Below are 22555 nucleotides of genomic sequence, written 5' to 3' on the forward strand. Positions count from 1 at the left end.
ATCGAGCAGATTTTAAACAATTCAATTTTGAAAATGAAACTTAAATTTTGGCGAAAAAACTCAAAAATGTGTTTTTCTTTAATTTAAGTGCAATGACTACTTTAGCTTATTTGTTTCAAAGATACTACTAATTTACAATAAAAAACTAAATTTCAAGTAAATCCATTAAGCAGTTTTGAAGGAATCGATTTTTGAAAATAAAAATTCATATTTTTTTAATAAAAAAAAATTTCGTTGTATGAAAACTTTTTTCAATTTTGCACTATTATTTACTTTAATGGTTTTGTTTTGTAGATAATTTCCATATTAACATCATATCAAAATTAAAAGAAATTTCATCGAGCAGATTTTAAACAATTCAATTTTGAAAATGAAACTTAAATTTTGGCGAAAAAACTCAAAAATGTGTTTTTCTTTAATTTAAGTGCAATGACTATTTTAGCTTATTTGTTTCAAAGATACTACTAATTTACAATAAAAAACTAAATTTCAAGTAAATCCATTAAGCAGTTTTGAAGGAATCGATTTTTGAAAATAAAAATTCATATTTTTTTAATAAAAAAAAATTTCGTTGTATGAAAACTTTTTTCAATTTTGCACTATTATTTACTTTAATGGTTTTGTTTTGTAGATAATTTCCATATCAACATCATATCAAAATTTAAAGAAATTTCATCGGGCAGATTTTAAACAATTCAATTTTGAAAATGAAACTTAAATTTTGGCGAAAAAACTCAAAAATGTGTTTTTCTTTAATTTAAGTGCAATGACTATTTTAGCTTATTTGTTTCAAAGATACTACTAATTTACAATAAAAAACTAAATTTCAAGTAAATCCATTAAGCAGTTTTGAAGGAATCGATTTTTGAAAATAAAAATTCATATTTTTTTAATAAAAAAAAATTTCGTTGTATGAAAACTTTTTTCAATTTTGCACTATTATTTACTTTAATGGTTTTATTTGGTAGATAATTTCCATATCAACATCATATCAAAATTTAAAGAAATTTCATCGAGCAGATTTTAAACAATTTAATTTTGAAAATGAAACTTAAATTTTGGCGAAAAAACTCAAAAATGTGTTTTTCTTTAATTTAAGTGCAATGACTATTTTAGCTTATTTGTTTCAAAGATACTACTAATTTACAATAAAAAACTAAATTTCAAGTAAATCCATTAAGCAGTTTTGAAGGAATCGATTTTTGAAAATAAAAATTCATATTTTTTTAATAAAAAAAAATTTCGTTGTATGAAAACTTTTTTCAATTTTGCACTATTATTTACTTTAATGGTTTTGTTTTGTAGATAATTTCCATATTAACATCATATCAAAATTAAAAGAAATTTCATCGAGCAGATTTTAAACAATTCAATTTTGAAAATGAAACTTAAATTTTGGCGAAAAAACTCAAAAATGTGTTTTTCTTTAATTTAAGTGCAATGACTATTTTAGCTTATTTGTTTCAAAGATACTACTAATTTACAATAAAAAACTAAATTTCAAGTAAATCCATTAAGCAGTTTTGAAGGAATCGATTTTTGAAAATAAAAATTCATATTTTTTTAATAAAAAAAAATTTCGTTGTATGAAAACTTTTTTCAATTTTGCACTATTATTTACTTTAATGGTTTTGTTTTGTAGATAATTTCCATATCAACATCATATCAAAATTTAAAGAAATTTCATCGGGCAGATTTTAAACAATTCAATTTTGAAAATGAAACTTAAATTTTGGCGAAAAAACTCAAAAATGTGTTTTTCTTTAATTTAAGTGCAATGACTATTTTAGCTTATTTGTTTCAAAGATACTACTAATTTACAATAAAAAACTAAATTTCAAGTAAATCCATTAAGCAGTTTTGAAGGAATCGATTTTTGAAAATAAAAATTCATATTTTTTTAATAAAAAAAAATTTCGTTGTATGAAAACTTTTTTCAATTTTGCACTATTATTTACTTTAATGGTTTTATTTGGTAGATAATTTCCATATCAACATCATATCAAAATTTAAAGAAATTTCATCGAGCAGATTTTAAACAATTTAATTTTGAAAATGAAACTTAAATTTTGGCGAAAAAACTCAAAAATGTGTTTTTCTTTAATTTAAGTGCAATGACTATTTTAGCTTATTTGTTTCAAAGATACTACTAATTTACAATAAAAAACTAAATTTCAAGTAAATCCATTAAGCAGTTTTGAAGGAATCGATTTTTGAAAATAAAAATTGATATTTTTTTAATAAAAAAAAATTTCGTTGTATGAAAACTTTTTTCAATTTTGCACTATTATTTACTTTAATGGTTTTGTTTTGTAGATAATTTCCATATCAACATCATATCAAAATTTAAAGAAATTTCATCGAGCAGATTTTAAACAATTCAATTTTGAAAATGAAACTTAAATTTTGGCGAAAAAACTCAAAAATGTGTTTTTCTTTAATTTAAGTGCAATGACTACTTTAGCTTATTTGTTTCAAAGATACTACTAATTTACAATAAAAAACTAAATTTCAAGTAAATCCATTAAGCAGTTTTGAAGGAATCGATTTTTGAAAATAAAAATTCATATTTTTTTAATAAAAAAAAATTTCGTTGTATGAAAACTTTTTTCAATTTTGCACTATTATTTACTTTAATGGTTTTATTTGGTAGATAATTTCCATATCAACATCATATCAAAATTTAAAGAAATTTCATCGAGCAGATTTTAAACAATTTAATTTTGAAAATGAAACTTAAATTTTGGCGAAAAAACTCAAAAATGTGTTTTTCTTTAATTTAAGTGCAATGACTATTTTAGCTTATTTGTTTCAAAGATACTACTAATTTACAATAAAAAACTAAATTTCAAGTAAATCCATTAAGCAGTTTTGAAGGAATCGATTTTTGAAAATAAAAATTGATATTTTTTTAATAAAAAAAAATTTCGTTGTATGAAAACTTTTTTCAATTTTGCACTATTATTTACTTTAATGGTTTTGTTTTGTAGATAATTTCCATATTAACATCATATCAAAATTTAAAGAAATTTCATCGAGCAGATTTTAAACAATTCAATTTTGAAAATGAAACTTAAATTTTGGCGAAAAAACTCAAAAATGTGTTTTTCTTTAATTTAAGTGCAATGACTATTTTAGCTTATTTGTTTCAAAGATACTACTAATTTACAATAAAAAACTAAATTTCAAGTAAATCCATTAAGCAGTTTTGAAGGAATCGATTTTTGAAAATAAAAATTCATATTTTTTTAATAAAAAAAAATTTCGTTGTATGAAAACTTTTTTCAATTTTGCACTATTATTTACTTTAATGGTTTTGTTTTGTAGATAATTTCCATATCAACATCATATCAAAATTTAAAGAAATTTCATCGAGCAGATTTTAAACAATTCAATTTTGAAAATGAAACTTAAATTTTGGCGAAAAAACTCAAAAATGTGTTTTTCTTTAATTTAAGTGCAATGACTATTTTAGCTTATTTGTTTCAAAGATACTACTAATTTACAATAAAAAACTAAATTTCAAGTAAATCCATTAAGCAGTTTTGAAGGAATCGATTTTTGAAAATAAAAATTGATATTTTTTTAATAAAAAAAAATTTCGTTGTATGAAAACTTTTTTCAATTTTGCACTATTTTTTACTTTAATGGTTTTGTTTTGTAGATAATTTCCATATCAACATCATATCAAAATTTAAAGAAATTTCATCGAGCAGATTTTAAACAATTCAATTTTGAAAATGAAACTTAAATTTTGGCGAAAAAACTCAAAAATGTGTTTTTCTTTAATTTAAGTGCAATGACTACTTTAGCTTATTTGTTTCAAAGATACTACTAATTTACAATAAAAAACTAAATTTCAAGTAAATCCATTAAGCAGTTTTGAAGGAATCGATTTTTGAAAATAAAAATTCATATTTTTTTAATAAAAAAAAATTTCGTTGTATGAAAACTTTTTTCAATTTTGCACTATTATTTACTTTAATGGTTTTGTTTTGTAGATAATTTCCATATCAACATCATATCAAAATTAAAAGAAATTTCATCGAGCAGATTTTAAACAATTCAATTTTGAAAATGAAACTTAAATTTTGGCGAAAAAACTCAAAAATGTGTTTTTCTTTAATTTAAGTGCAATGACTATTTTAGCTTATTTGTTTCAAAGATACTACTAATTTACAATAAAAAACTAAATTTCAAGTAAATCCATTAAGCAGTTTTGAAGGAATCGATTTTTGAAAATAAAAATTCATATTTTTTTAATAAAAAAAAATTTCGTTGTATGAAAACTTTTTTCAATTTTGCACTATTATTTACTTTAATGGTTTTGTTTTGTAGATAATTTCCATATTAACATCATATCAAAATTAAAAGAAATTTCATCGAGCAGATTTTAAACAATTCAATTTTGAAAATGAAACTTAAATTTTGGCGAAAAAACTCAAAAATGTGTTTTTCTTTAATTTAAGTGCAATGACTATTTTAGCTTATTTGTTTCAAAGATACTACTAATTTACAATAAAAAACTAAATTTCAAGTAAATCCATTAAGCAGTTTTGAAGGAATCGATTTTTGAAAATAAAAATTCATATTTTTTTAATAAAAAAAAATTTCGTTGTATGAAAACTTTTTTCAATTTTGCACTATTATTTACTTTAATGGTTTTGTTTTGTAGATAATTTCCATATCAACATCATATCAAAATTAAAAGAAATTTCATCGAGCAGATTTTAAACAATTCAATTTTGAAAATGAAACTTAAATTTTGGCGAAAAAACTCAAAAATGTGTTTTTCTTTAATTTAAGTGCAATGACTATTTTAGCTTATTTGTTTCAAAGATACTACTAATTTACAATAAAAAACTAAATTTCAAGTAAATCCATTAAGCAGTTTTGAAGGAATCGATTTTTGAAAATAAAAATTCATATTTTTTTAATAAAAAAAAATTTCGTTGTATGAAAACTTTTTTCAATTTTGCACTATTATTTATTTTAATGGTTTTGTTTTGTAGATAATTTCCATATCAACATCATATCAAAATTTAAAGAAATTTCATCGAGCAGATTTTAAACAATTCAATTTTGAAAATGAAACTTAAATTTTGGCGAAAAAACTCAAAAATGTGTTTTTCTTTAATTTAAGTGCAATGACTACTTTAGCTTATTTGTTTCAAAGATACTACTAATTTACAATAAAAAACTAAATTTCAAGTAAATCCATTAAGCAGTTTTGAAGGAATCGATTTTTGAAAATAAAAATTCATATTTTTTTAATAAAAAAAAATTTCGTTGTATGAAAACTTTTTTCAATTTTGCACTATTATTTACTTTAATGGTTTTATTTGGTAGATAATTTCCATATCAACATCATATCAAAATTTAAAGAAATTTCATCGAGCAGATTTTAAACAATTTAATTTTGAAAATGAAACTTAAATTTTGGCGAAAAAACTCAAAAATGTGTTTTTCTTTAATTTAAGTGCAATGACTATTTTAGCTTATTTGTTTCAAAGATACTACTAATTTACAATAAAAAACTAAATTTCAAGTAAATCCATTAAGCAGTTTTGAAGGAATCGATTTTTGAAAATAAAAATTGATATTTTTTTAATAAAAAAAAATTTCGTTGTATGAAAACTTTTTTCAATTTTGCACTATTATTTACTTTAATGGTTTTGTTTTGTAGATAATTTCCATATTAACATCATATCAAAATTTAAAGAAATTTCATCGAGCAGATTTTAAACAATTCAATTTTGAAAATGAAACTTAAATTTTGGCGAAAAAACTCAAAAATGTGTTTTTCTTTAATTTAAGTGCAATGACTATTTTAGCTTATTTGTTTCAAAGATACTACTAATTTACAATAAAAAACTAAATTTCAAGTAAATCCATTAAGCAGTTTTGAAGGAATCGATTTTTGAAAATAAAAATTCATATTTTTTTAATAAAAAAAAATTTCGTTGTATGAAAACTTTTTTCAATTTTGCACTATTATTTACTTTAATGGTTTTGTTTTGTAGATAATTTCCATATCAACATCATATCAAAATTTAAAGAAATTTCATCGAGCAGATTTTAAACAATTCAATTTTGAAAATGAAACTTAAATTTTGGCGAAAAAACTCAAAAATGTGTTTTTCTTTAATTTAAGTGCAATGACTACTTTAGCTTATTTGTTTCAAAGATACTACTAATTTACAATAAAAAACTAAATTTCAAGTAAATCCATTAAGCAGTTTTGAAGGAATCGATTTTTGAAAATAAAAATTCATATTTTTTTAATAAAAAAAAATTTCGTTGTATGAAAACTTTTTTCAATTTTGCACTATTATTTACTTTAATGGTTTTGTTTTGTAGATAATTTCCATATTAACATCATATCAAAATTAAAAGAAATTTCATCGAGCAGATTTTAAACAATTCAATTTTGAAAATGAAACTTAAATTTTGGCGAAAAAACTCAAAAATGTGTTTTTCTTTAATTTAAGTGCAATGACTATTTTAGCTTATTTGTTTCAAAGATACTACTAATTTACAATAAAAAACTAAATTTCAAGTAAATCCATTAAGCAGTTTTGAAGGAATCGATTTTTGAAAATAAAAATTCATATTTTTTTAATAAAAAAAAATTTCGTTGTATGAAAACTTTTTTCAATTTTGCACTATTATTTACTTTAATGGTTTTGTTTTGTAGATAATTTCCATATCAACATCATATCAAAATTTAAAGAAATTTCATCGAGCAGATTTTAAACAATTCAATTTTGAAAATGAAACTTAAATTTTGGCGAAAAAACTCAAAAATGTGTTTTTCTTTAATTTAAGTGCAATGACTATTTTAGCTTATTTGTTTCAAAGATACTACTAATTTACAATAAAAAACTAAATTTCAAGTAAATCCATTAAGCAGTTTTGAAGGAATCGATTTTTGAAAATAAAAATTCATATTTTTTTAATAAAAAAAAATTTCGTTGTATGAAAACTTTTTTCAATTTTGCACTATTATTTACTTAAATGGTTTTATTTGGTAGATAATTTCCATATCAACATCATATCAAAATTTAAAGAAATTTCATCGAGCAGATTTTAAACAATTTAATTTTGAAAATGAAACTTAAATTTTGGCGAAAAAACTCAAAAATGTGTTTTTCTTTAATTTAAGTGCAATGACTATTTTAGCTTATTTGTTTCAAAGATACTACTAATTTACAATAAAAAACTAAATTTCAAGTAAATCCATTAAGCAGTTTTGAAGGAATCGATTTTTGAAAATAAAAATTGATATTTTTTTAATAAAAAAAAATTTCGTTGTATGAAAACTTTTTTCAATTTTGCACTATTATTTACTTTAATGGTTTTGTTTTGTAGATAATTTCCATATCAACATCATATCAAAATTTAAAGAAATTTCATCGAGCAGATTTTAAACAATTCAATTTTGAAAATGAAACTTAAATTTTGGCGAAAAAACTCAAAAATGTGTTTTTCTTTAATTTAAGTGCAATGACTACTTTAGCTTATTTGTTTCAAAGATACTACTAATTTACAATAAAAAACTAAATTTCAAGTAAATCCATTAAGCAGTTTTGAAGGAATCGATTTTTGAAAATAAAAATTCATATTTTTTTAATAAAAAAAAATTTCGTTGTATGAAAACTTTTTTCAATTTTGCACTATTATTTACTTTAATGGTTTTATTTGGTAGATAATTTCCATATCAACATCATATCAAAATTTAAAGAAATTTCATCGAGCAGATTTTAAACAATTTAATTTTGAAAATGAAACTTAAATTTTGGCGAAAAAACTCAAAAATGTGTTTTTCTTTAATTTAAGTGCAATGACTATTTTAGCTTATTTGTTTCAAAGATACTACTAATTTACAATAAAAAACTAAATTTCAAGTAAATCCATTAAGCAGTTTTGAAGGAATCGATTTTTGAAAATAAAAATTGATATTTTTTTAATAAAAAAAAATTTCGTTGCATGAAAACTTTTTTCAATTTTGCACTATTATTTACTTTAATGGTTTTGTTTTGTAGATAATTTCCATATTAACATCATATCAAAATTTAAAGAAATTTCATCGAGCAGATTTTAAACAATTCAATTTTGAAAATGAAACTTAAATTTTGGCGAAAAAACTCAAAAATGTGTTTTTCTTTAATTTAAGTGCAATGACTATTTTAGCTTATTTGTTTCAAAGATACTACTAATTTACAATAAAAAACTAAATTTCAAGTAAATCCATTAAGCAGTTTTGAAGGAATCGATTTTTGAAAATAAAAATTCATATTTTTTTAATAAAAAAAAATTTCGTTGTATGAAAACTTTTTTCAATTTTGCACTATTATTTACTTTAATGGTTTTGTTTTGTAGATAATTTCCATATCAACATCATATCAAAATTTAAAGAAATTTCATCGAGCAGATTTTAAACAATTCAATTTTGAAAATGAAACTTAAATTTTGGCGAAAAAACTCAAAAATGTGTTTTTCTTTAATTTAAGTGCAATGACTATTTTAGCTTATTTGTTTCAAAGATACTACTAATTTACAATAAAAAACTAAATTTCAAGTAAATCCATTAAGCAGTTTTGAAGGAATCGATTTTTGAAAATAAAAATTGATATTTTTTTAATAAAAAAAAATTTCGTTGTATGAAAACTTTTTTCAATTTTGCACTATTATTTACTTTAATGGTTTTGTTTTGTAGATAATTTCCATATCAACATCATATCAAAATTTAAAGAAATTTCATCGAGCAGATTTTAAACAATTCAATTTTGAAAATGAAACTTAAATTTTGGCGAAAAAACTCAAAAATGTGTTTTTCTTTAATTTAAGTGCAATGACTACTTTAGCTTATTTGTTTCAAAGATACTACTAATTTACAATAAAAAACTAAATTTCAAGTAAATCCATTAAGCAGTTTTGAAGGAATCGATTTTTGAAAATAAAAATTCATATTTTTTTAATAAAAAAAAATTTCGTTGTATGAAAACTTTTTTCAATTTTGCACTATTATTTACTTTAATGGTTTTGTTTTGTAGATAATTTCCATATTAACATCATATCAAAATTAAAAGAAATTTCATCGAGCAGATTTTAAACAATTCAATTTTGAAAATGAAACTTAAATTTTGGCGAAAAAACTCAAAAATGTGTTTTTCTTTAATTTAAGTGCAATGACTATTTTAGCTTATTTGTTTCAAAGATACTACTAATTTACAATAAAAAACTAAATTTCAAGTAAATCCATTAAGCAGTTTTGAAGGAATCGATTTTTGAAAATAAAAATTCATATTTTTTTAATAAAAAAAAATTTCGTTGTATGAAAACTTTTTTCAATTTTGCACTATTATTTACTTTAATGGTTTTGTTTTGTAGATAATTTCCATATCAACATCATATCAAAATTTAAAGAAATTTCATCGAGCAGATTTTAAACAATTCAATTTTGAAAATGAAACTTAAATTTTGGCGAAAAAACTCAAAAATGTGTTTTTCTTTAATTTAAGTGCAATGACTACTTTAGCTTATTTGTTTCAAAGATACTACTAATTTACAATAAAAAACTAAATTTCAAGTAAATCCATTAAGCAGTTTTGAAGGAATCGATTTTTGAAAATAAAAATTCATATTTTTTTAATAAAAAAAAATTTCGTTGTATGAAAACTTTTTTCAATTTTGCACTATTATTTACTTTAATGGTTTTGTTTTGTAGATAATTTCCATATTAACATCATATCAAAATTTAAAGAAATTTCATCGAGCAGATTTTAAACAATTCAATTTTGAAAATGAAACTTAAATTTTGGCGAAAAAACTCAAAAATGTGTTTTTCTTTAATTTAAGTGCAATGACTATTTTAGCTTATTTGTTTCAAAGATACTACTAATTTACAATAAAAAACTAAATTTCAAGTAAATCCATTAAGCAGTTTTGAAGGAATCGATTTTTGAAAATAAAAATTCATATTTTTTTAATAAAAAAAAATTTCGTTGTATGAAAACTTTTTTCAATTTTGCACTATTATTTACTTTAATGGTTTTGTTTTGTAGATAATTTCCATATCAACATCATATCAAAATTTAAAGAAATTTCATCGAGCAGATTTTAAACAATTCAATTTTGAAAATGAAACTTAAATTTTGGCGAAAAAACTCAAAAATGTGTTTTTCTTTAATTTAAGTGCAATGACTACTTTAGCTTATTTGTTTCAAAGATACTACTAATTTACAATAAAAAACTAAATTTCAAGTAAATCCATTAAGCAGTTTTGAAGGAATCGATTTTTGAAAATAAAAATTCATATTTTTTTAATAAAAAAAAATTTCGTTGTATGAAAACTTTTTTCAATTTTGCACTATTATTTACTTTAATGGTTTTGTTTTGTAGATAATTTCCATATCAACATCATATCAAAATTTAAAGAAATTTCATCGAGCAGATTTTAAACAATTCAATTTTGAAAATGAAACTTAAATTTTGGCGAAAAAACTCAAAAATGTGTTTTTCTTTAATTTAAGTGCAATGACTATTTTAGCTTATTTGTTTCAAAGATACTACTAATTTACAATAAAAAACTAAATTTCAAGTAAATCCATTAAGCAGTTTTGAAGGAATCGATTTTTGAAAATAAAAATTCATATTTTTTTAATAAAAAAAAATTTCGTTGTATGAAAACTTTTTTCAATTTTGCACTATTATTTACTTTAATGGTTTTGTTTTGTAGATAATTTCCATATCAACATCATATCAAAATTTAAAGAAATTTCATCGAGCAGATTTTAAACAATTCAATTTTGAAAATGAAACTTAAATTTTGGCGAAAAAACTCAAAAATGTGTTTTTCTTTAATTTAAGTGCAATGACTACTTTAGCTTATTTGTTTCAAAGATACTACTAATTTACAATAAAAAACTAAATTTCAAGTAAATCCATTAAGCAGTTTTGAAGGAATCGATTTTTGAAAATAAAAATTCATATTTTTTTAATAAAAAAAAATTTCGTTGTATGAAAACTTTTTTCAATTTTGCACTATTATTTACTTTAATGGTTTTATTTGGTAGATAATTTCCATATCAACATCATATCAAAATTTAAAGAAATTTCATCGAGCAGATTTTAAACAATTCAATTTTGAAAATGAAACTTAAATTTTGGCGAAAAAACTCAAAAATGTGTTTTTCTTTAATTTAAGTGCAATGACTATTTTAGCTTATTTGTTTCAAAGATACTACTAATTTACAATAAAAAACTAAATTTCAAGTAAATCCATTAAGCAGTTTTGAAGGAATCGATTTTTGAAAATAAAAATTCATATTTTTTTAATAAAAAAAAATTTCGTTGTATGAAAACTTTTTTCAATTTTGCACTATTATTTACTTTAATGGTTTTGTTTTGTAGATAATTTCCATATCAACATCATATCAAAATTTAAAGAAATCGAGCAGATTTTAAACAATTCAATTTTGAAAATGAAACTTAAATTTTGGCGAAAAAACTCAAAAATGTGTTTTTCTTTAATTTAAGTGCAATGACTACTTTAGCTTATTTGTTTCAAAGATACTACTAATTTACAATAAAAAACTAAATTTCAAGTAAATCCATTAAGCAGTTTTGAAGGAATCGATTTTTGAAAATAAAAATTCATATTTTTTTAATAAAAAAAAATTTCGTTGTATGAAAACTTTTTTCAATTTTGCACTATTATTTACTTTAATGGTTTTGTTTTGTAGATAATTTCCATATTAACATCATATCAAAATTTAAAGAAATTTCATCGAGCAGATTTTAAACAATTCAATTTTGAAAATGAAACTTAAATTTTGGCGAAAAAACTCAAAAATGTGTTTTTCTTTAATTTAAGTGCAATGACTATTTTAGCTTATTTGTTTCAAAGATACTACTAATTTACAATAAAAAACTAAATTTCAAGTAAATCCATTAAGCAGTTTTGAAGGAATCGATTTTTGAAAATAAAAATTCATATTTTTTTAATAAAAAAAAATTTCGTTGTATGAAAACTTTTTTCAATTTTGCACTATTATTTACTTTAATGGTTTTGTTTTGTAGATAATTTCCATATCAACATCATATCAAAATTTAAAGAAATTTCATCGAGCAGATTTTAAACAATTCAATTTTGAAAATGAAACTTAAATTTTGGCGAAAAAACTCAAAAATGTGTTTTTCTTTAATTTAAGTGCAATGACTACTTTAGCTTATTTGTTTCAAAGATACTACTAATTTACAATAAAAAACTAAATTTCAAGTAAATCCATTAAGCAGTTTTGAAGGAATCGATTTTTGAAAATAAAAATTCATATTTTTTTAATAAAAAAAAATTTCGTTGTATGAAAACTTTTTTCAATTTTGCACTATTATTTACTTTAATGGTTTTATTTGGTAGATAATTTCCATATCAACATCATATCAAAATTTAAAGAAATTTCATCGAGCAGATTTTAAACAATTCAATTTTGAAAATGAAACTTAAATTTTGGCGAAAAAACTCAAAAATGTGTTTTTCTTTAATTTAAGTGCAATGACTACTTTAGCTTATTTGTTTCAAAGATACTACTAATTTACAATAAAAAACTAAATTTCAAGTAAATCCATTAAGCAGTTTTGAAGGAATCGATTTTTGAAAATAAAAATTCATATTTTTTTAATAAAAAAAAATTTCGTTGTATGAAAACTTTTTTCAATTTTGCACTATTATTTACTTTAATGGTTTTGTTTTGTAGATAATTTCCATATTAACATCATATCAAAATTAAAAGAAATTTCATCGAGCAGATTTTAAACAATTCAATTTTGAAAATGAAACTTAAATTTTGGCGAAAAAACTCAAAAATGTGTTTTTCTTTAATTTAAGTGCAATGACTATTTTAGCTTATTTGTTTCAAAGATACTACTAATTTACAATAAAAAACTAAATTTCAAGTAAATCCATTAAGCAGTTTTGAAGGAATCGATTTTTGAAAATAAAAATTCATATTTTTTTAATAAAAAAAAATTTCGTTGTATGAAAACTTTTTTCAATTTTGCACTATTATTTACTTTAATGGTTTTATTTGGTAGATAATTTCCATATCAACATCATATCAAAATTTAAAGAAATTTCATCGAGCAGATTTTAAACAATTCAATTTTGAAAATGAAACTTAAATTTTGGCGAAAAAACTCAAAAATGTGTTTTTCTTTAATTTAAGTGCAATGACTACTTTAGCTTATTTGTTTCAAAGATACTACTAATTTACAATAAAAAACTAAATTTCAAGTAAATCCATTAAGCAGTTTTGAAGGAATCGATTTTTGAAAATAAAAATTCATATTTTTTTAATAAAAAAAAATTTCGTTGTATGAAAACTTTTTTCAATTTTGCACTATTATTTACTTTAATGGTTTTATTTGGTAGATAATTTCCATATCAACATCATATCAAAATTTAAAGAAATTTCATCGAGCAGATTTTAAACAATTCAATTTTGAAAATGAAACTTAAATTTTGGCGAAAAAACTCAAAAATGTGTTTTTCTTTAATTTAAGTGCAATGACTATTTTAGCTTATTTGTTTCAAAGATACTACTAATTTACAATAAAAAACTAAATTTCAAGTAAATCCATTAAGCAGTTTTGAAGGAATCGATTTTTGAAAATAAAAATTCATATTTTTTTAATAAAAAAAAATTTCGTTGTATGAAAACTTTTTTCAATTTTGCACTATTATTTACTTTAATGGTTTTGTTTTGTAGATAATTTCCATATCAACATCATATCAAAATTTAAAGAAATTTCATCGAGCAGATTTTAAACAATTCAATTTTGAAAATGAAACTTAAATTTTGGCGAAAAAACTCAAAAATGTGTTTTTCTTTAATTTAAGTGCAATGACTACTTTAGCTTATTTGTTTCAAAGATACTACTAATTTACAATAAAAAACTAAATTTCAAGTAAATCCATTAAGCAGTTTTGAAGGAATCGATTTTTGAAAATAAAAATTCATATTTTTTTAATAAAAAAAAATTTCGTTGTATGAAAACTTTTTTCAATTTTGCACTATTATTTACTTTAATGGTTTTGTTTTGTAGATAATTTCCATATTAACATCATATCAAAATTTAAAGAAATTTCATCGAGCAGATTTTAAACAATTCAATTTTGAAAATGAAACTTAAATTTTGGCGAAAAAACTCAAAAATGTGTTTTTCTTTAATTTAAGTGCAATGACTATTTTAGCTTATTTGTTTCAAAGATACTACTAATTTACAATAAAAAACTAAATTTCAAGTAAATCCATTAAGCAGTTTTGAAGGAATCGATTTTTGAAAATAAAAATTCATATTTTTTTAATAAAAAAAAATTTCGTTGTATGAAAACTTTTTTCAATTTTGCACTATTATTTACTTTAATGGTTTTGTTTTGTAGATAATTTCCATATCAACATCATATCAAAATTTAAAGAAATTTCATCGAGCAGATTTTAAACAATTCAATTTTGAAAATGAAACTTAAATTTTGGCGAAAAAACTCAAAAATGTGTTTTTCTTTAATTTAAGTGCAATGACTACTTTAGCTTATTTGTTTCAAAGATACTACTAATTTACAATAAAAAACTAAATTTCAAGTAAATCCATTAAGCAGTTTTGAAGGAATCGATTTTTGAAAATAAAAATTCATATTTTTTTAATAAAAAAAAATTTCGTTGTATGAAAACTTTTTTCAATTTTGCACTATTATTTACTTTAATGGTTTTGTTTTGTAGATAATTTCCATATTAACATCATATCAAAATTTAAAGAAATTTCATCGAGCAGATTTTAAACAATTTAATTTTGAAAATGAAACTTAAATTTTGGCGAAAAAACTCAAAAATGTGTTTTTCTTTAATTTAAGTGCAATGACTATTTTAGCTTATTTGTTTCAAAGATACTACTAATTTACAATAAAAAACTAAATTTCAAGTAAATCCATTAAGCAGTTTTGAAGGAATCGATTTTTGAAAATAAAAATTGATATTTTTTTAATAAAAAAAAATTTCGTTGTATGAAAACTTTTTTCAATTTTGCACTATTATTTACTTTAATGGTTTTGTTTTGTAGATAATTTCCATATCAACATCATATCAAAATTTAAAGAAATTTCATCGAGCAGATTTTAAACAATTCAATTTTGAAAATGAAACTTAAATTTTGGCGAAAAAACTCAAAAATGTGTTTTTCTTTAATTTAAGTGCAATGACTACTTTAGCTTATTTGTTTCAAAGATACTACTAATTTACAATAAAAAACTAAATTTCAAGTAAATCCATTAAGCAGTTTTGAAGGAATCGATTTTTGAAAATAAAAATTCATATTTTTTTAATAAAAAAAAATTTCGTTGTATGAAAACTTTTTTCAATTTTGCACTATTATTTACTTTAATGGTTTTGTTTTGTAGATAATTTCCATATTAACATCATATCAAAATTAAAAGAAATTTCATCGAGCAGATTTTAAACAATTCAATTTTGAAAATGAAACTTAAATTTTGGCGAAAAAACTCAAAAATGTGTTTTTCTTTAATTTAAGTGCAATGACTATTTTAGCTTATTTGTTTCAAAGATACTACTAATTTACAATAAAAAACTAAATTTCAAGTAAATCCATTAAGCAGTTTTGAAGGAATCGATTTTTGAAAATAAAAATTGATATTTTTTTAATAAAAAAAAATTTCGTTGTATGAAAACTTTTTTCAATTTTGCACTATTATTTACTTTAATGGTTTTGTTTTGTAGATAATTTCCATATCAACATCATATCAAAATTTAAAGAAATTTCATCGAGCAGATTTTAAACAATTCAATTTTGAAAATGAAACTTAAATTTTGGCGAAAAAACTCAAAAATGTGTTTTTCTTTAATTTAAGTGCAATGACTACTTTAGCTTATTTGTTTCAAAGATACTACTAATTTACAATAAAAAACTAAATTTCAAGTAAATCCATTAAGCAGTTTTGAAGGAATCGATTTTTGAAAATAAAAATTCATATTTTTTTAATAAAAAAAAATTTCGTTGTATGAAAACTTTTTTCAATTTTGCACTATTATTTACTTTAATGGTTTTGTTTTGTAGATAATTTCCATATCAACATCATATCAAAATTTAAAGAAATTTCATCGAGCAGATTTTAAACAATTCAATTTTGAAAATGAAACTTAAATTTTGGCGAAAAAACTCAAAAATGTGTTTTTCTTTAATTTAAGTGCAATGACTACTTTAGCTTATTTGTTTCAAAGATACTACTAATTTATAATAAAAAACTAAATTTCAAGTAAATCCATTAAGCAGTTTTGAAGGAATCGATTTTTGAAAATAAAAATTCATATTTTTTTAATAAAAAAAAATTTCGTTGTATGAAAACTTTTTTCAATTTTGCACTATTATTTACTTTAATGGTTTTGTTTTGTAGATAATTTCCATATTAACATCATATCAAAATTAAAAGAAATTTCATCGAGCAGATTTTAAACAATTCAATTTTGAAAATGAAACTTAAATTTTGGCGAAAAAACTCAAAAATGTGTTTTTCTTTAATTTAAGTGCAATGACTATTTTAGCTTATTTGTTTCAAAGATACTACTAATTTACAATAAAAAACTAAATTTCAAGTAAATCCATTAAGCAGTTTTGAAGGAATCGATTTTTGAAAATAAAAATTCATATTTTTTTAATAAAAAAAAATTTCGTTGTATGAAAACTTTTTTCAATTTTGCACTATTATTTACTTTAATGGTTTTATTTGGTAGATAATTTCCATATCAACATCATATCAAAATTTAAAGAAATTTCATCGAGCAGATTTTAAACAATTTAATTTTGAAAATGAAACTTAAATTTTGGCGAAAAAACTCAAAAATGTGTTTTTCTTTAATTTAAGTGCAATGACTATTTTAGCTTATTTGTTTCAAAGATACTACTAATTTACAATAAAAAACTAAATTTCAAGTAAATCCATTAAGCAGTTTTGAAGGAATCGATTTTTGAAAATAAAAATTGATATTTTTTTAATAAAAAAAAATTTCGTTGTATGAAAACTTTTTTCAATTTTGCACTATTATTTACTTTAATGGTTTTGTTTTGTAGATAATTTCCATATCAACATCATATCAAAATTTAAAGAAATTTCATCGAGCAGATTTTAAACAATTCAATTTTGAAAATGAAACTTAAATTTTGGCGAAAAAACTCAAAAATGTGTTTTTCTTTAATTTAAGTGCAATGACTATTTTAGCTTATTTGTTTCAAAGATACTACTAATTTACAATAAAAAACTAAATTTCAAGTAAATCCATTAAGCAGTTTTGAAGGAATCGATTTTTGAAAATAAAAATTCATATTTTTTTAATAAAAAAAAATTTCGTTGTATGAAAACTTTTTTCAATTTTGCACTATTATTTACTTTAATGGTTTTGTTTTGTAGATAATTTCCATATCAACATCATATCAAAATTTAAAGAAATTTCATCGAGCAGATTTTAAACAATTCAATTTTGAAAATGAAACTTAAATTTTGGCGAAAAAACTCAAAAATGTGTTTTTCTTTAATTTAAGTGCAATGACTACTTTAGCTTATTTGTTTCAAAGATACTACTAATTTACAATAAAAAACTAAATTTCAAGTAAATCCATTAAGCAGTTTTGAAGGAATCGATTTTTGAAAATAAAAATTCATATTTTTTTAATAAAAAAAAATTTCGTTGTATGAAAACTTTTTTCAATTTTGCACTATTATTTACTTTAATGGTTTTGTTTTGTAGATAATTTCCATATTAACATCATATCAAAATTTAAAGAAATTTCATCGAGCAGATTTTAAACAATTTAATTTTGAAAATGAAACTTAAATTTTGGCGAAAAAACTCAAAAATGTGTTTTTCTTTAATTTAAGTGCAATGACTATTTTAGCTTATTTGTTTCAAAGATACTACTAATTTACAATAAAAAACTAAATTTCAAGTAAATCCATTAAGCAGTTTTGAAGGAATCGATTTTTGAAAATAAAAATTGATATTTTTTTAATAAAAAAAAATTTCGTTGTATGAAAACTTTTTTCAATTTTGCACTATTATTTACTTTAATGGTTTTGTTTTGTAGATAATTTCCATATTAACATCATATCAAAATTTAAAGAAATTTCATCGAGCAGATTTTAAACAATTCAATTTTGAAAATGAAACTTAAATTTTGGCGAAAAAACTCAAAAATGTGTTTTTCTTTAATTTAAGTGCAATGACTATTTTAGCTTATTTGTTTCAAAGATACTACTAATTTACAATAAAAAACTAAATTTCAAGTAAATCCATTAAGCAGTTTTGAAGGAATCGATTTTTGAAAATAAAAATTCATATTTTTTTAATAAAAAAAAATTTCGTTGTATGAAAACTTTTTTCAATTTTGCACTATTATTTACTTTAATGGTTTTGTTTTGTAGATAATTTCCATATCAACATCATATCAAAATTTAAAGAAATTTCATCGAGCAGATTTTAAACAATTCAATTTTGAAAATGAAACTTAAATTTTGGCGAAAAAACTCAAAAATGTGTTTTTCTTTAATTTAAGTGCAATGACTACTTTAGCTTATTTGTTTCAAAGATACTACTAATTTACAATAAAAAACTAAATTTCAAGTAAATCCATTAAGCAGTTTTGAAGGAATCGATTTTTGAAATAAAAATTGATATTTTTTTAATAAAAAAAAATTTCGTTGTATGAAAACTTTTTTCAATTTTGCACTATTATTTACTTTAATGGTTTTGTTTTGTAGATAATTTCCATATCAACATCATATCAAAATTTAAAGAAATTTCATCGAGCAGATTTTAAACAATTCAATTTTGAAAATGAAACTTAAATTTTGGCGAAAAAACTCAAAAATGTGTTTTTCTTTAATTTAAGTGCAATGACTATTTTAGCTTATTTGTTTCAAAGATACTACTAATTTACAATAAAAAACTAAATTTCAAGTAAATCCATTAAGCAGTTTTGAAGGAATCGATTTTTGAAAATAAAAATTCATATTTTTTTAATAAAAAAAAATTTCGTTGTATGAAAACTTTTTTCAATTTTGCACTATTATTTACTTTAATGGTTTTGTTTTGTAGATAATTTCCATATCAACATCATATCAAAATTTAAAGAAATTTCATCGAGCAGATTTTAAACAATTCAATTTTGAAAATGAAACTTAAATTTTGGCGAAAAAACTCAAAAATGTGTTTTTCTTTAATTTAAGTGCAATGACTACTTTAGCTTATTTGTTTCAAAGATACTACTAATTTACAATAAAAAACTAAATTTCAAGTAAATCCATTAAGCAGTTTTGAAGGAATCGATTTTTGAAAATAAAAATTCATATTTTTTTAATAAAAAAAAATTTCGTTGTATGAAAACTTTTTTCAATTTTGCACTATTATTTACTTTAATGGTTTTGTTTTGTAGATAATTTCCATATTAACATCATATCAAAATTAAAAGAAATTTCATCGAGCAGATTTTAAACAATTCAATTTTGAAAATGAAACTTAAATTTTGGCGAAAAAACTCAAAATGTGTTTTTCTTTAATTTAAGTGCAATGACTATTTTAGCTTATTTGTTTCAAAGATACTACTAATTTACAATAAAAAACTAAATTTCAAGTAAATCCATTAAGCAGTTTTGAAGGAATCGATTTTTGAAAATAAAAATTGATATTTTTTTAATAAAAAAAAATTTCGTTGTATGAAAACTTTTTTCAATTTTGCACTATTATTTACTTTAATGGTTTTGTTTTGTAGATAATTTCCATATCAACATCATATCAAAATTTAAAGAAATTTCATCGAGCAGATTTTAAACAATTCAATTTTGAAAATGAAACTTAAATTTTGGCGAAAAAACTCAAAAATGTGTTTTTCTTTAATTTAAGTGCAATGACTACTTTAGCTTATTTGTTTCAAAGATACTACTAATTTACAATAAAAAACTAAATTTCAAGTAAATCCATTAAGCAGTTTTGAAGGAATCGATTTTTGAAAATAAAAATTCATATTTTTTTAATAAAAAAAAATTTCGTTGTATGAAAACTTTTTTCAATTTTGCACTATTATTTACTTTAATGGTTTTGTTTTGTAGATAATTTCCATATTAACATCATATCAAAATTAAAAGAAATTTCATCGAGCAGATTTTAAACAATTCAATTTTGAAAATGAAACTTAAATTTTGGCGAAAAAACTCAAAAATGTGTTTTTCTTTAATTTAAGTGCAATGACTATTTTAGCTTATTTGTTTCAAAGATACTACTAATTTACAATAAAAAACTAAATTTCAAGTAAATCCATTAAGCAGTTTTGAAGGAATCGATTTTTGAAAATAAAAATTCATATTTTTTTAATAAAAAAAAATTTCGTTGTATGAAAACTTTTTTCAATTTTGCACTATTATTTACTTTAATGGTTTTGTTTTGTAGATAATTTCCATATCAACATCATATCAAAATTTAAAGAAATTTCATCGAGCAGATTTTAAACAATTCAATTTTGAAAATGAAACTTAAATTTTGGCGAAAAAAACTCAAAAATGTGTTTTTCTTTAATTTAAGTGCAATGACTATTTTAGCTTATTTGTTTCAAAGATACTACTAATTTACAATAAAAAACTAAATTTCAAGTAAATCCATTAAGCAGTTTTGAAGGAATCGATTTTTGAAAATAAAAATTCATATTTTTTTAATAAAAAAAAATTTCGTTGTATGAAAACTTTTTTCAATTTTGCACTATTATTTACTTTAATGGTTTTATTTGGTAGATAATTTCCATATCAACATCATATCAAAATTTAAAGAAATTTCATCGAGCAGATTTTAAACAATTCAATTTTGAAAATGAAACTTAAATTTTGGCGAAAAAACTCAAAAATGTGTTTTTCTTTAATTTAAGTGCAATGACTATTTTAGCTTATTTGTTTCAAAGATACTACTAATTTACAATAAAAAACTAAATTTCAAGTAAATCCATTAAGCAGTTTTGAAGGAATCGATTTTTGAAAATAAAAATTCATATTTTTTTAATAAAAAAAAATTTCGTTGTATGAAAACTTTTTTCAATTTTGCACTATTATTTACTTTAATGGTTTTGTTTTGTAGATAATTTCCATATCAACATCATATCAAAATTTAAAGAAATTTCATCGAGCAGATTTTAAACAATTCAATTTTGAAAATGAAACTTAAATTTTGGCGAAAAAACTCAAAAATGTGTTTTTCTTTAATTTAAGTGCAATGACTACTTTAGCTTATTTGTTTCAAAGATACTACTAATTTACAATAAAAAACTAAATTTCAAGTAAATCCATTAAGCAGTTTGAAGGAATCGATTTTTGAAAATAAAAATTCATATTTTTTTAATAAAAAAAAATTTCGTTGTATGAAAACTTTTTTCAATTTTGCACTATTATTTACTTTAATGGTTTTGTTTTGTAGATAATTTCCATATTAACATCATATCAAAATTAAAAGAAATTTCATCGAGCAGATTTTAAACAATTCAATTTTGAAAATGAAACTTAAATTTTGGCGAAAAAACTCAAAAATGTGTTTTTCTTTAATTTAAGTGCAATGACTATTTTAGCTTATTTGTTTCAAAGATACTACTAATTTACAATAAAAAACTAAATTTCAAGTAAATCCATTAAGCAGTTTTGAAGGAATCGATTTTTGAAAATAAAAATTGATATTTTTTTAATAAAAAAAAATTTCGTTGTATGAAAACTTTTTTCAATTTTGCACTATTATTTACTTTAATGGTTTTGTTTTGTAGATAATTTCCATATCAACATCATATCAAAATTTAAAGAAATTTCATCGAGCAGATTTTAAACAATTCAATTTTGAAAATGAAACTTAAATTTTGGCGAAAAAACTCAAAAATGTGTTTTTCTTTAATTTAAGTGCAATGACTACTTTAGCTTATTTGTTTCAAAGATACTACTAATTTACAATAAAAAACTAAATTTCAAGTAAATCCATTAAGCAGTTTTGAAGGAATCGATTTTTGAAAATAAAAATTCATATTTTTTTAATAAAAAAAAATTTCGTTGTATGAAAACTTTTTTCAATTTTGCACTATTATTTACTTTAATGGTTTTGTTTTGTAGATAATTTCCATATTAACATCATATCAAAATTAAAAGAAATTTCATCGAGCAGATTTTAAACAATTCAATTTTGAAAATGAAACTTAAATTTTGGCGAAAAAACTCAAAAATGTGTTTTTCTTTAATTTAAGTGCAATGACTATTTTAGCTTATTTGTTTCAAAGATACTACTAATTTACAATAAAAAACTAAATTTCAAGTAAATCCATTAAGCAGTTTTGAAGGAATCGATTTTTGAAAATAAAAATTCATATTTTTTTAATAAAAAAAAATTTCGTTGTATGAAAACTTTTTTCAATTTTGCACTATTATTTACTTTAATGGTTTTGTTTTGTAGATAATTTCCATATCAACATCATATCA

This window comes from Episyrphus balteatus, chromosome X, assembly GCF_945859705.1.
Source record: "Episyrphus balteatus chromosome X, idEpiBalt1.1, whole genome shotgun sequence".
NCBI lineage: Eukaryota > Metazoa > Arthropoda > Insecta > Diptera > Syrphidae > Episyrphus > Episyrphus balteatus.